Source organism: Meles meles, chromosome 13 (assembly GCF_922984935.1).
Source record: "Meles meles chromosome 13, mMelMel3.1 paternal haplotype, whole genome shotgun sequence".
NCBI lineage: Eukaryota > Metazoa > Chordata > Mammalia > Carnivora > Mustelidae > Meles > Meles meles.
Window position 1 is genome coordinate 46,801,157 of NC_060078.1, and position 12,112 is coordinate 46,813,268.

At 45.3% G+C, this 12,112-nt stretch overlaps 1 protein-coding gene across 2 annotated transcripts in view; it reads right to left on the reverse strand.

Moving 5' to 3' along the window:
- VSTM4 (V-set and transmembrane domain containing 4) overlaps positions 1–12,112 on the reverse strand; it is a 95,775-nt gene that overhangs the window by 75,152 nt on the left and 8,511 nt on the right. The gene's annotated exons all lie outside the window — the stretch shown is intronic.

Here is a 12,112-nt window from a genome sequence, read left to right on the forward strand (position 1 = left end):
AAGGCCTTCTGGAATGCAGATATTGATGGAGAGGAGTGTAGAAGGGTCCGCGGCACAGCCAGAGAACTGAGAATGCTGCAGGGACACAGGACAGGCCAGCCTGAGTTCAAGTGACGTACCTTCACCTTTCTAGTCCCACTGTCCTTCAGGCTGGGTTTAAGTATCCTCTCAGATTACATACACAGATTTTAGTCATAGAGAATGCTACCTTTATTTAGTGCCCAAAGATCAAGATTTCTAAAACTTTGGTGTGCAGGGGAATTCATTGGGACTCTTGCTAAAATGAACATTCCCAGGCATCACCCCTGAGCGTCTGATGAGAAATTTGGGGCGGGCTTAGGAATGTGCACGGTCGGGGAGCACGTCATTCAGGAAAGCCTGAGGCTCGGGGTCTCGGGATTCCACTTAGAGAAGCCCTGCCTCGCACGCTCTGAGTAGAGAGAGGAGCACAGAGTCCAAGGAGACGTGGGAGAGGGGATTCAAGACACCAGGAGCCAGACCCGGGGCTTCCATTGCTCGTCCAGTCCAGGGCAGGGTCTTTGAGCTTGAAACTCAAATAATGCCTCTCTCCCTTTCATCCAGGAAAAAGAAAAGTAACAGCAAAACCTAAGGAGTAAACCTATCGCATGAGTGTTGTTTACAAAAACTCCAAACAGGCCCCTTTAAATAGCATGTCTAAGGACAAAAGAACATAGTTTTCAAGGAAGTTACTTTCTAAAGAACAGACCATCTGTAACGACTGATGTGTTTCCCCAAATGGCTGACTCAAACTTGAAAACTGGAGAGAATCTGAGTGAGGGACACCGTGCTCCAACGGTGACCTGGGATTTCACGCTCTCCCTCCCTGCACAACGTGTTGCCTTAGAAAGCATCACTGTGTCCCACGCCTTCATCTTGTTATCCACCACCCCCAGCTGACCCGAAGGTGACTGCTGGACTGCACCTGTCTCCTTCACTTCTCAGAATCCTTCTGGGCCTGCTTTAAGTCAAGGTTACTTTGAACAAACAAATGAATGGAATGAGCACGAGCATTGGTATTGGTGGGTCAAGTCCTCCCAAAAGGAACTTGGTCCTGGGATGATGACACTATTACCTTCTGGAAGGCTGGGAAGAAAGGCCAGGGAGGGACCCATCCTACACAGTCACCTCTCTTCGTCTGGAAGCCTTCCCCCAAAGCAATGGGAATGCACCTGTACACCGGGCCATTAAGCCTGACTTCTCTGCAAAGTTTGGGCCCAGGAGTTATGAATTCGGTGTCTGTTGTGATTAATCTTATGGCCTCTGAGTTCTTAGTTCATTACAGAATGGAGACAGAAAGACCCAAGATCTTAAGCAGAAGGCAATTCTTAAGCTCACTGAAACTGAAAGGAGAGGGACAGCCACTGAAAACCCTGGTCCCTGGCATGTAGATCTCGCTGACTGGCACCCGGGGCTGCAGGAATCCACATGGCAGACACTGCCCTGCCTCAGTTTCCTTAAGCAGCATCTTGCACAAGTCAATAAGAGGGAAAATCAAAGGAGACCAGAAGAGGCTGGTGATATGAAATACGCACAAAGAAAGATCCTTAAAGAAAATAAAGAGGCGGCAACACTTTTGCTGCAAATTCAAAAATGCATACACTCAGTTTACGATCCCTTCTTACTCAATGATGGGACGGTTTCCCAAGGAAAAAACTGTTAAAAATGTAGCTGTGTCGCCACTATTTATAACTGGATCAGCATTCTGAGGGAAGGCAGGGGCAGCCCCAGGGACACACAGAGACTTTCTCTGTCTCTGACCTTCAGAAGTTCCCCTATTGCTTCACTTCCCCCTTGTGTCTCCAAGATTCAGGCCAAAGGCAGTCTCTCTTGGGGCTCAGACAAAGCCATGCATGTGAGTAAGACCTCCGAGTGACCTAGAGGGAGCAGCTGATGAGAAACGGAAAAGTTCCAGTTGCGTCTATTTCAAGCCATGCTTTTCTTTCTCATCCACTGTAAGACAAATTCTAAAACATAAAGGAAAGCAAAAGAGCAAACAAGCAAACAAACAAAGACCCGGATTAAATAGACTTCCCATTATGACAAGTCAGTCGGAAAAGAAGGTCGCCTTGGGAGATGGAATCTACTACGGAATACAAAGGCCCAGTGTATGCCCCCCAAAAGCCATTAGGAAACGCTGAAATGCAGGGCTTGGGAATTGGCGCTCTCCAGATACAAGGCCAGGTCTACATATTTGCTTGCTTCCACTTTACACTCCTTGTTGCCATTAATTAAAATGGTATTTTACCAAAGAGCCTGGGTCACTCATTGATTCTTTCTTTCCCACCCTCCCCGCCCCCCCCCAAATATAATCACTGAGCCCTTCTATGTACCATGCCCTGTGTCAGTTATGAGGATGCATTTCAGAAGAATCTGGCAGGGGCCCTGGAATCGAGGTTATCTCTAGCTAGGTCCACCATGCCAACCTTGGCTCTTACCATGACCGCCCCCTCCCCGGCCCTCACCAACCACAAACATGCAGCCAGCTCTAGCAAGTCGCCTGCATCCCCCTCTTCCCCCCGTCTAACCTTTGCTTGGCCTATTTTGTCTCTTGACATGGCATGGACCACAGCTGTCCTGGCCCCCCTCACCCTATGGCCCAGTAGAATCCTATAGCCTCCAGGTGACCTTCTCATTTCCCCTGAGAATACATCCTTGTCTCTCCTTTACTCCCATGCAGTGTCACTTTCCTCTATGGCCTGTTCACACTTTTTCTTAGCTATCTCCATAGCATCTCTCAGATCTATGCCCTCATCTACACGTTCCTCCTCCAGATGGCAAGGCTGGGGCCGAGAGAAGGGGTAAGACCTCCCCATCCATCCCTCTCTTTAAGGTAGGTGCAATGATAACGGGCTCATAACCCGGGGCTTAATTCATGTGTGTTCAGTTTGATTTCAGTCTCTTAAATTCTTCCAAGACCATGGCAGTCGGAGTGAGGGTAGGCACACTGAAGACTTGTTTCAAGCGTAGTTTAAATTACACTCCTGTTGTCAATTCGTCCCCTTTGAGGATCTGGACCTGTTGACACTTTCAACATCTTGATATGTGCTTGCTTAATTAAGCAGTAGCACTAAATGTTTAGTAAATCTCACTCCTAATTATCTGCTCTGTGTCTCCAGTGAAAAAGGAATTATTTAATTTCTTCCCCTGAAACTTGAAATATGGGTTCCCTGTGGTAGTACTTTCAGATCCAATTATTAAATTCCCTCTAACATTTTGGGGTTAAGTAGTCAAATGAGAAATTATAATTTCATCTTTGCCCCCAAATACTTTTAGGGTAACAGAGTTTTTCATTTGCTTTGTTCACTCCCTACATTTAAAGCTTGTTTATATAATCTTGAGTCAAATAGCCATTTGGCTTATTAAAATATGTTATTTGGGGTCAGACTCAGATACTGATTAAATTGCAGGAGACAGCCTTTGCAAATTGCTTCTATTATTAGCGTTTTCACTGTTAATGAAGACATCTCCATCTGAAAGTAGGCAGATTCATTTTGGTTCAGAGTATCAGTCTGCCTCTGAATCTGTGGGTGGCAGGACTGGGCTGAAAAGCCATCAAGGGTAACTTTTTATGAGGTCTGGGGAATTAAATTTGCTGTCCCTTAAGACCTCACTGAGCAGGGGCACCTGGGTGGCTCAGTGGGTTAAAGCCTCTGCCTTTGGCTCAGGTCATGATCCCAGAGTCCTGGGATCGAGCCCGGAATCCGGCTCTCTGCTCAGCAGGGAGCCTGCTTCCTCCTCTCTCTCTGCCTGCCTCTCTGCCTAGTTGTGATTTCTCTCTGTCAAATAAATAAAATATTAAAAAAAAAAGACCTCACCAAGCAGCTTCATCTCCCCATCGAGTAGTACCCCAAACTTCTACTCATACTCTTTCATTTCCATTCTGATCTGTTGTTTCCATCTGATCAGTTGTTTGGCTAACTGCAACATTTTTAAATCACAGTGCTGGGTACAAGGCACTCAGAACTCCACCTCCCTGCTATCCCTGGGGTCAAGCAGGACCTTACCCTGCTCTTCACTTCATCGTGTCTCACCCGCACTGAGGCCCACATCTGCATCTCACCTGCTTATGATGAATAAGCAAGAAGATGTTACCTACGTATGACTGTTATTGAAGCAGAAGACACAAGGCTTACGGGGCTTCTGGGGATCAAGGTGACTGCAGCTTGTCCTCACCTAGACACTGTGCTTCTCTGAATGTCCCACAGAGTGACCTTCTGGGGCTCAGGGCAGAAAGCTGCTGTACTTTCTCCCTCCAGTGCTGCCTTCTACTAAGAACATTCTGCTTTATCTAGACGGCCAGTGGGCTGGTCTGGAGGTGTCTGAATCAACACCAACCCAAACTAGCTCCTTCTGTTGCCCCAAATGTTGGCTCCATCCCTACCCCTGCCTTTAGGCATTCTCCCTCCTCCCCACCCCCCATGGTTTCCGCTGCCTGACTCAGAAATCAGTTCTCACTAGCTGGATCAGATAGGGACTTCAGCTCCTCATGCCTGTGTACTTACCAGAGAGGGTGGCCTCCAGCCATCTTACTCTCAAACCTAAATGCTTCCAATGGACCTGCTGTGGGCACCACCCTGCTCATACTACTGAGATAGACCTCTGCGTGCCATCCCCAAGCTCTCTTTCTTGCCCACACCCAGTCGATTACTAAAGATTACCCATCTGACCTCTCCACGTCCCTCCATTCCTCCTGCCAAATGTCGTCCTCTATCAGTCCAGGCCTGGGCAGCTACAAAAGGCTGCCTCCTCATCCTCTAGTCTGGTTCCCCAAATCCATGCCCTGAACAGCCAACACAAGGATCTGTCAGAAGATTCTAATACTTCCTGGGGTTTTCCAAGGGCTAAAGCAGAGATTCCCCCAAACTGCCTAATGATCAAATCCCCCCCAGGCCTAATAGACTGGAATCCCCAGGGGCAGATGCTTGGGAATCTTGGGATTATTACCAGTAGTCCCGGGTAATTCTGATCATTTAGATGAGATTGAGAAGAACAGCATACAAAATCAAGTGTAAATTCCTTAATATTCAGGACAAGCCCTTCCACCTTCAGCACTGCCTGCCTCCCCTAGTTATCCACGGCTGCCTTGCCCCAGCTCAGACTCCAGACCCACAGTGATAGCACGCCCACATGCTGAGACGCTGCTTCCTCCCGTTTCCACCGCCGTAGAAATGGCCCTGCCTTCTCTCCCATCCTTGCGGGTGCTCTTGTGTGTTGAATGAATGCCCCGTGCACACTGATTTCATTTAACATACCCTCTAACATCCCGTTTGTGTATCAGCCACCCCTTCAGACAGATCTACCCATATGTGTCCCAAGTTTCCAGCAGAGCAGGGACTCAACAAAATGCCCACCGAGTGAAAGGATAAAGGAGCCCAACCAGCGCCGCTGAGCACGGAAGCCCACGCGTGATTTCCCAAGGCAGTGTGTTCACTGAGCCCAGCAAAGCTTCTTCCGTCGATCTGATCGCATCTCTGGAGGCCGCTGCTCATGTCCTCATCACACTTGCCCCTCTCCTCTAGTTTGAGTCGATCTTTCTGGAAATGAGGTCCCCCAAACGGACTGCTGTAGTCCCCATTAGTCTCACCAGCGCAGCGCACACGACACCGCCGCCTTCCTTCCCGGGGGCCAAGAGGCACGTGGATGGAAATCACAGCGGCTGGTGGCGCTGCAGTGTAGCCCTGCAGACACGGGGCTCATTCGCGGCTCCTGTCACCAAGGTCCTTTCACAGAGACAGCCTCTCGGCCTCTCGTGGACCATCCCACCGTGCCTGGGCTGCGCCTTCCCCGCATGCATTGCTCTGCCGTTTTCCAAACGGAATCTCATGCTGTTATTTCCTGCCTGTATTTCTGACCTCTCCGGATTCGTTTTTATTGCGTTTTTACTCCTCGCTGACATGAAAAACATTTCCCAATTTTGCATTTTCTGTAAAGTTCATTAGGGTGCCGTGTGCTCCTTTTTCAATGTCATTGATTAAACAATTAAATGAAATCAGACCTAACATTGGCCTTCCTGGTTTCCACTGAAAGCTTCTCCAAAGGGTTCCAGTGCCCTGTGTCACTTAGGACTTTTTGATCCATTTTCTCTGCAGGCAGGTCTTCGTCCATAACATTCCTTACCTTTCCTTCTACTTCCGTGTAATAAAAATAACACCGTCAGGTTCATCTGATAGGACAACATCTCTAAAATAAACTGAGCGTGGCTCCACGGTCCTCTAGACGGTCATATATTTTCAGTTTTCATTATTTATCATTTCATTTTGTGCCACTCAGCACCCAACCTTACAGTCAGAAGCCCTCCCACCCATGATCTCATATAGACACGATTTGCAGACAAGCCCTGATTTGTCAATTCCCTGTTCTTCAAAATCCGCACTTCTCCATCATGTTTTACTGACACGCACAGTTAAAACATAAAATGGCAAGTAGTGCTTTGCCTCAAACTCATACAACTTACACTTCTTAGCCACACATTTTCAGCGATGTCTCCAGGGGAAATTGCCATGACAAATCCTTATGTGAGTGTAGATTTCTTTTTCCCCAATAACTTGCTATTTATTTTTTTTCAGCACGTATACATGCTCAAGGACTCACCCCAAATCGGGGGAAACTCAAAAAAATAGAGAGCAAAGTAAGCGAATAACACCGCAGATATTGGGATGCGCTGGTTTGGTTTGGTCTTGGGCTTTTTGTTCTTTTTATTACTTGGTATGACATTTATAAAGCATTTTATAAGCACATGGATAGCAAGCCGGACTTTGTAAGGAGCCACCATGTCAGGGACACAGCAGGGATGCGACAGGCTGTGGTTTATGTACAATTCCCTGAACACGCCTTGTCACTGCATCCCTCTTCCCCTTCAACAGATCAAATCAAAGCATACGTGATATGGACTGATGTATGACCACACCCTTGACTCCACTATAACATATATAAACAATTTAAAGGCGCTAGACTTCAATCAGCATTCATGAAAGTTTAGTTGTGGTGCCACTATGATAGCCAGGAGTTTCATGTATTCAACAAGCTGGCAAGTGAGCTTTCCCAGTAATGACCTTTCCAACCGGTAGGCCCACTAGCCATATTTCCATCCCTTTCCTCCTCAGAGGACAGGATCATGTGACCTTTTGTACGTGGTGATCACTCCCAGGTCAGAAAGAACTCCAACTAAGGAAAAGTCAGATGTCCTGGAGAACGCTAGAGGCTTTGAGGCAGGAATGCTGAGGCACCTGCCTAGAAAAGTATATGATGGGATGAAGCTGCCCAAGGCCCTAATCTCCTTACAACTGCGGTGCTTCAAAACGAAAACCTCTTTGAATATCTACCTGCCGTTTTGTACGTCTCTTTTCTGAGGCACGACTTGTACAGACCAGGAACTTGCAGAAAACCTCAGCCCACTCCAATAATCTCTTTCTCTGACCTACTTCAAAGGTGCTGCATTGAATCAGGAAGTCAGAAGCCACAAGCCTGAAACAAGCTCCAGGTTGCAACTTACAAGTTTGCTCCTACAAACACCAGATCAGACCGATCAGAGCCACAGTGGACCCCAGCCCTGACCTTTCAACTTTTTCCTCTTGTTATAATGCTCAAAATCATGGCCAGGGATAGAGACTTAGCATGCAAATAAAATGTTGTCAACTGCACCTGTGCACCCAAGTCCCTATATTTCCCTACCTTTATGTGCGACATATATACATGACGTCACTCCTTTCCTGCCTCAGCTCCTTCAAACACTTGCCCAGCCCTTGCTCAGGGAGGACTCTGGTATTCCTTTCACTCCCTCATGCCCAGGCTTGAGCTTGCAGTAAAAACTATCCACATCAACCTTGGACTATGTCTGTTTCTACCTGGAGGGTCAGAGAACCCTAAAGTCAGTAACACCTTGGCTAAAAAAAAAAAAAAAAAATGAGTAGGAAAGTTGGTTTTTAAAACTTTAAGCTATCTCTGACAAGTTTCTAGGATGGATTTTTTTATTATTATTATTAAGACTAATTTTTTTAGGGGCGCCTGTGTGGCTCAGTGGGTTGGCTCTGCCTTCCGCTGGTGTCGTGATCCCTGGAGTCCTGGGATTGAGCCCTGCATCGGGCTCCCTGCTCAGCGGGAAGCCTGCTTCTCCCTCTCACATTCTTCCTGCTTGTGTTCCCTCTCTCGCTATCTCTCTGCCAAATAAATAAAATCTTAAAAAAATGGATTCTAAAGAGATAAAGGAGTAAAACTTTCTTTTAATCCTTTAAAAATATTAAAGAAAAATACAGAAAATACTTTTATAAGCATGGGTGGGAAATACTCTCCCAGATAATATATGAAACCAAGGTACCATGTGCAATTTATTGAATAAATTATATCTCAATAAAAAAGTACAACTGAAAACAGGAATACCATAAAGGGAAAAAGAGATCTGGAAAATTTGACAAAATAAATATCCTGAAAATATCCATGTGGTTAAAAAAAATAAACAAAGTGTAAAGATAAGTAACAAATAGGAAGAAAATTGTGTACCATACATAACAGCTAAAGAATTAATGATCAGAAAAAATATACATATATGTATGAAAAAGACAGCAAGCAATTGAAAAATAGGCAAAGGTTAGGGACAGGCAATTGACAGAAAACTTTTTTTTAAAGATTTATGTATTTATTTTTAAAGAGAGAAACAGAGAGAGTGAGAGAGAGCATGAGTGGAAGGGACACAGAGAGAGGGAGAAAGAGAATCCCAAGCAGACTCCATGCTGAACGCAGAGCCCACAACCTGAGACAAACAAGGGGCTCAACCACACAACCTGAGACAAAACCAGGAGTCAGACACTTGACTGGCTGTGGCACCAGGTGCCCCAACAGAAGAAATTTTCTTAAACAGTCAATAAACATATGATGAGATGTTCAACCTCACTAATAATTGAATACAATAATTAAAATTAAATTGCGTTGAATATAATAATCGAAATTAAAACAACAATGAAATATTCTTTTTCCCATCACCAGGATAAATAATGAAAAAGATTAATAATATCCATTGATAATGAGGCTTCAGGGAAATAGACCCTATCATGCAATGATGGTCAGAGTATAAATTTGTAAAACTTTTTGGAGAGCATATGGGCATTGTCTATTAAAAATTTAAATATGCATGGCCTTAGGCCTAGCAATTCTCTTTCCAGGAATTCAAAAGACACACTTGAAAATGTGTAGAAGGATGTTCACAGAAGCACTTGTTATGTTAATGAAAAATTAGACATTTCAGAGACTTCATCACTAGAGGGATGATGGCATACAGTTTGATGTCGTCTGACTATGTAATATCACTTACAAAAAAGAGCGTAAATAACATCATCAGCAATACTTATAAGGCATGAAGTGTAGTGTTGTTGGAATATGTGAGAGGGTAGGCACTAATGCCCACAGAAGAGGGACTTGATGGAGGCAGACCATGCCATGGACAATGATTACCTCTGGGGACAGCAGTCTCCCTGAGGATGTTCGGATGTAATCTCGGTGCGCTAGCATGCACAAAGAAGTCCTGAGGAAAGAGGAAGGATAGACAAGCACCTCGAATGAGATGTACAATTGGAATAGGCCAAGGAAAAAGAGATGACTTCTTCCAGAGAAGGTGACATTATCGACCAAGTCTTGCCTACCTCATGTATTGGTAGCAAGAAGTGCTATCAAAGGGCATTTCATTCATTCACGAGTCAACCTCCTTTTGCAATGGTGAGATGAGAAGACACGGCATGTCAACCATTCTTCCTGGGACTTTACAGTGGAAGACCAGCAATTTTATCTCACATTAAGAACAATGCAAGAAGGAGAGTGTGACAATCCATGGTCAAGGGCAGGGGACAGGGGTAGTGTTAAAAGCATTCCTGAGGGGTGCTTGGGTGGCTCAGTGGATTAAGCCTCTGCTTTCGGCTCAGGTCATGATCTCAGGGTTCTGGGATCGAGCTCCGCATCGGGTTCTCTCCTCAGCGGGGAGCCTGCTTCCCCGTCACCCACCCCCAGCCTGCCTCTGCCTACTTGTGATCTCTCTGTCAAATAAATAAAATCTTTTAAAAAAAATAAAGTATTTCTGACAAAATTGCCCTGCTCCTGTGAATGGCTTGAGAAGCCTGTGGGAAAGAGAGCAAAGTGAGTTCCTTAGAATAGAGGGACTCCGGAGCCCAGAGGAGGAAAGGCGCTCACTCAAAAAACACTTGTGAGAATTGCTATTCAGTGTTATAGCCCAAAAGTATTTGCCCACAGGACTTGTCATTGTGTTTGTTTTTGTTCTGATTTTCCATATAACAATTATTAATATGAGGTGAATATTTAGGAAAATAAGGCTCCTGGAAATGAGCAAGGAAAAGGGCCCTGGGGAAATGGTGCCCTGGGAGGTTGGAGCCACGGGCCTCTTCCCAGCCTTGGGCCTTGCAGAGAAGGACAGTGAGCAAAGCTTCCGCACTCTCCCCCCAACCTGGGACAGACATGTTCCAACCTAAACAAGCCAGTCTGCTTTCAGGTCATTTATGTAGGGTCATCTTTTCTTAACCTTCCTGGTGCAGTCCCCTTGAAGCCTACGTGGAATGTTCTAGAAGGTATGGTCATCACTTTCTAAGGTTTCCAATCGTCCCGTTGAAAAACCACAGCCCTTCCCAGAGGTTGAGACAGTGTGAGGAGCAGGAGGCTCTGAGTTAGGGCAGAGGCAACCAGGGTGGCCCAGCTCTGCTGTGAGATTAGAACCGCTTCCAGGGCCTCTGGGGGCTGAGCATGAGACAGACTGACAGAGAGACAAGGGAAAGAGGAAGTGAAGGGAAGGGGAAGGAGGAGGGGAAGGAAGAATCAGAAATGGGAGGACCAGAAGATGGAAAGAAAAGGAGAGGAAGAAGAAAAAAGACGTTCAGAGACTGGGAACCGGAAGGAGGGAGGGAGGAAGGAAGGGGATTGGGGGAAGGGGAGGAGGACAAGGGTCTGTATTTCCAGTGAAACCTTATGAACCACCTCAAGTTTGTGGAGCAAGTACCCAAGTAAATGTTCTAAAAGGAACCCACCTTCACTCCATGAAAGTAGATTCACATTAAATGTGAACAGTTCAGATGACGGCACTTGAAGGCAAGGAAATTTTCATCTATTCTAATTGGCACAGAGTCCTTACTACCAAGAGATGTAGTGTACAATTCCAGAATATACTGTGACATAAACATAAAAAGGACACGTATAACATCTTATGTTTCAGAGCCAAGTGATATTCAGAGTGAATTCCCTCCTTGGTCCTTGGTCATCTGATGCATTTTTCTGTTTTCTGTGCCAAAAGATATATTTATACTAATAGTCATTTGTTTTCCTGAATGAATTTGCTTAGGGAGAAAAAATACACATTTCAGATAATACATCATTCCCTGCTTAAGAACATTATAATGAGGGAACTCCAAAGGCAAATAAAGTGGTACTAACCACTCTCTACATAAATTATCTGCTTTAACATGTCCCTTATTCATGCAGGATATTAAAAATACTCCTTCTCCTTCCATTAAAAAAAAAAAACCCTTCACAACTGAGTTTTATCCTTTCAAAAAAAAAAAAGCTTATCAAAGCCACATCACTAATGCCTTTACTATTATATTACATGTATATAATAAAATTAGATTCTTTCTCACACTTGAGACCATCAGCTGTACTTTGTGATCCTCTTTATCTTGTACCAGACCAAATTCAAGTTCGAAGCAATCAAAAATGTAATATTTAGCATGCCATAACAAGTCTTACTAAAACAGTAGAACAATTGTGATAAAAAAAAAATGATAACCTTCGAATGTGGGGCTTGGTAGCTAAGATGTTCCAGAACACAGCCGATACCTCCTATCTTTCTCCAGGAAGAGTGGGCTACCTCTGGTCCTTTGCCCACTTTTGGATGAATTTCTCAGTGAGATGTTGCCAGGGGCTTGGATCAGTTCCTCTAGGCAACAGATCAAAGCCACCAGCCTGCCCTGCTCCAAGGCCTGGAAACCGATATCAGGATTTCCCGATGCAGGCCTCCCCCACTCCAGCCCAAGCAACCAAGGCCACATGGACCTGAGCTGGAGGCAAAGCACACACACAGCCAGTCCCATCTTTTAGATATAAA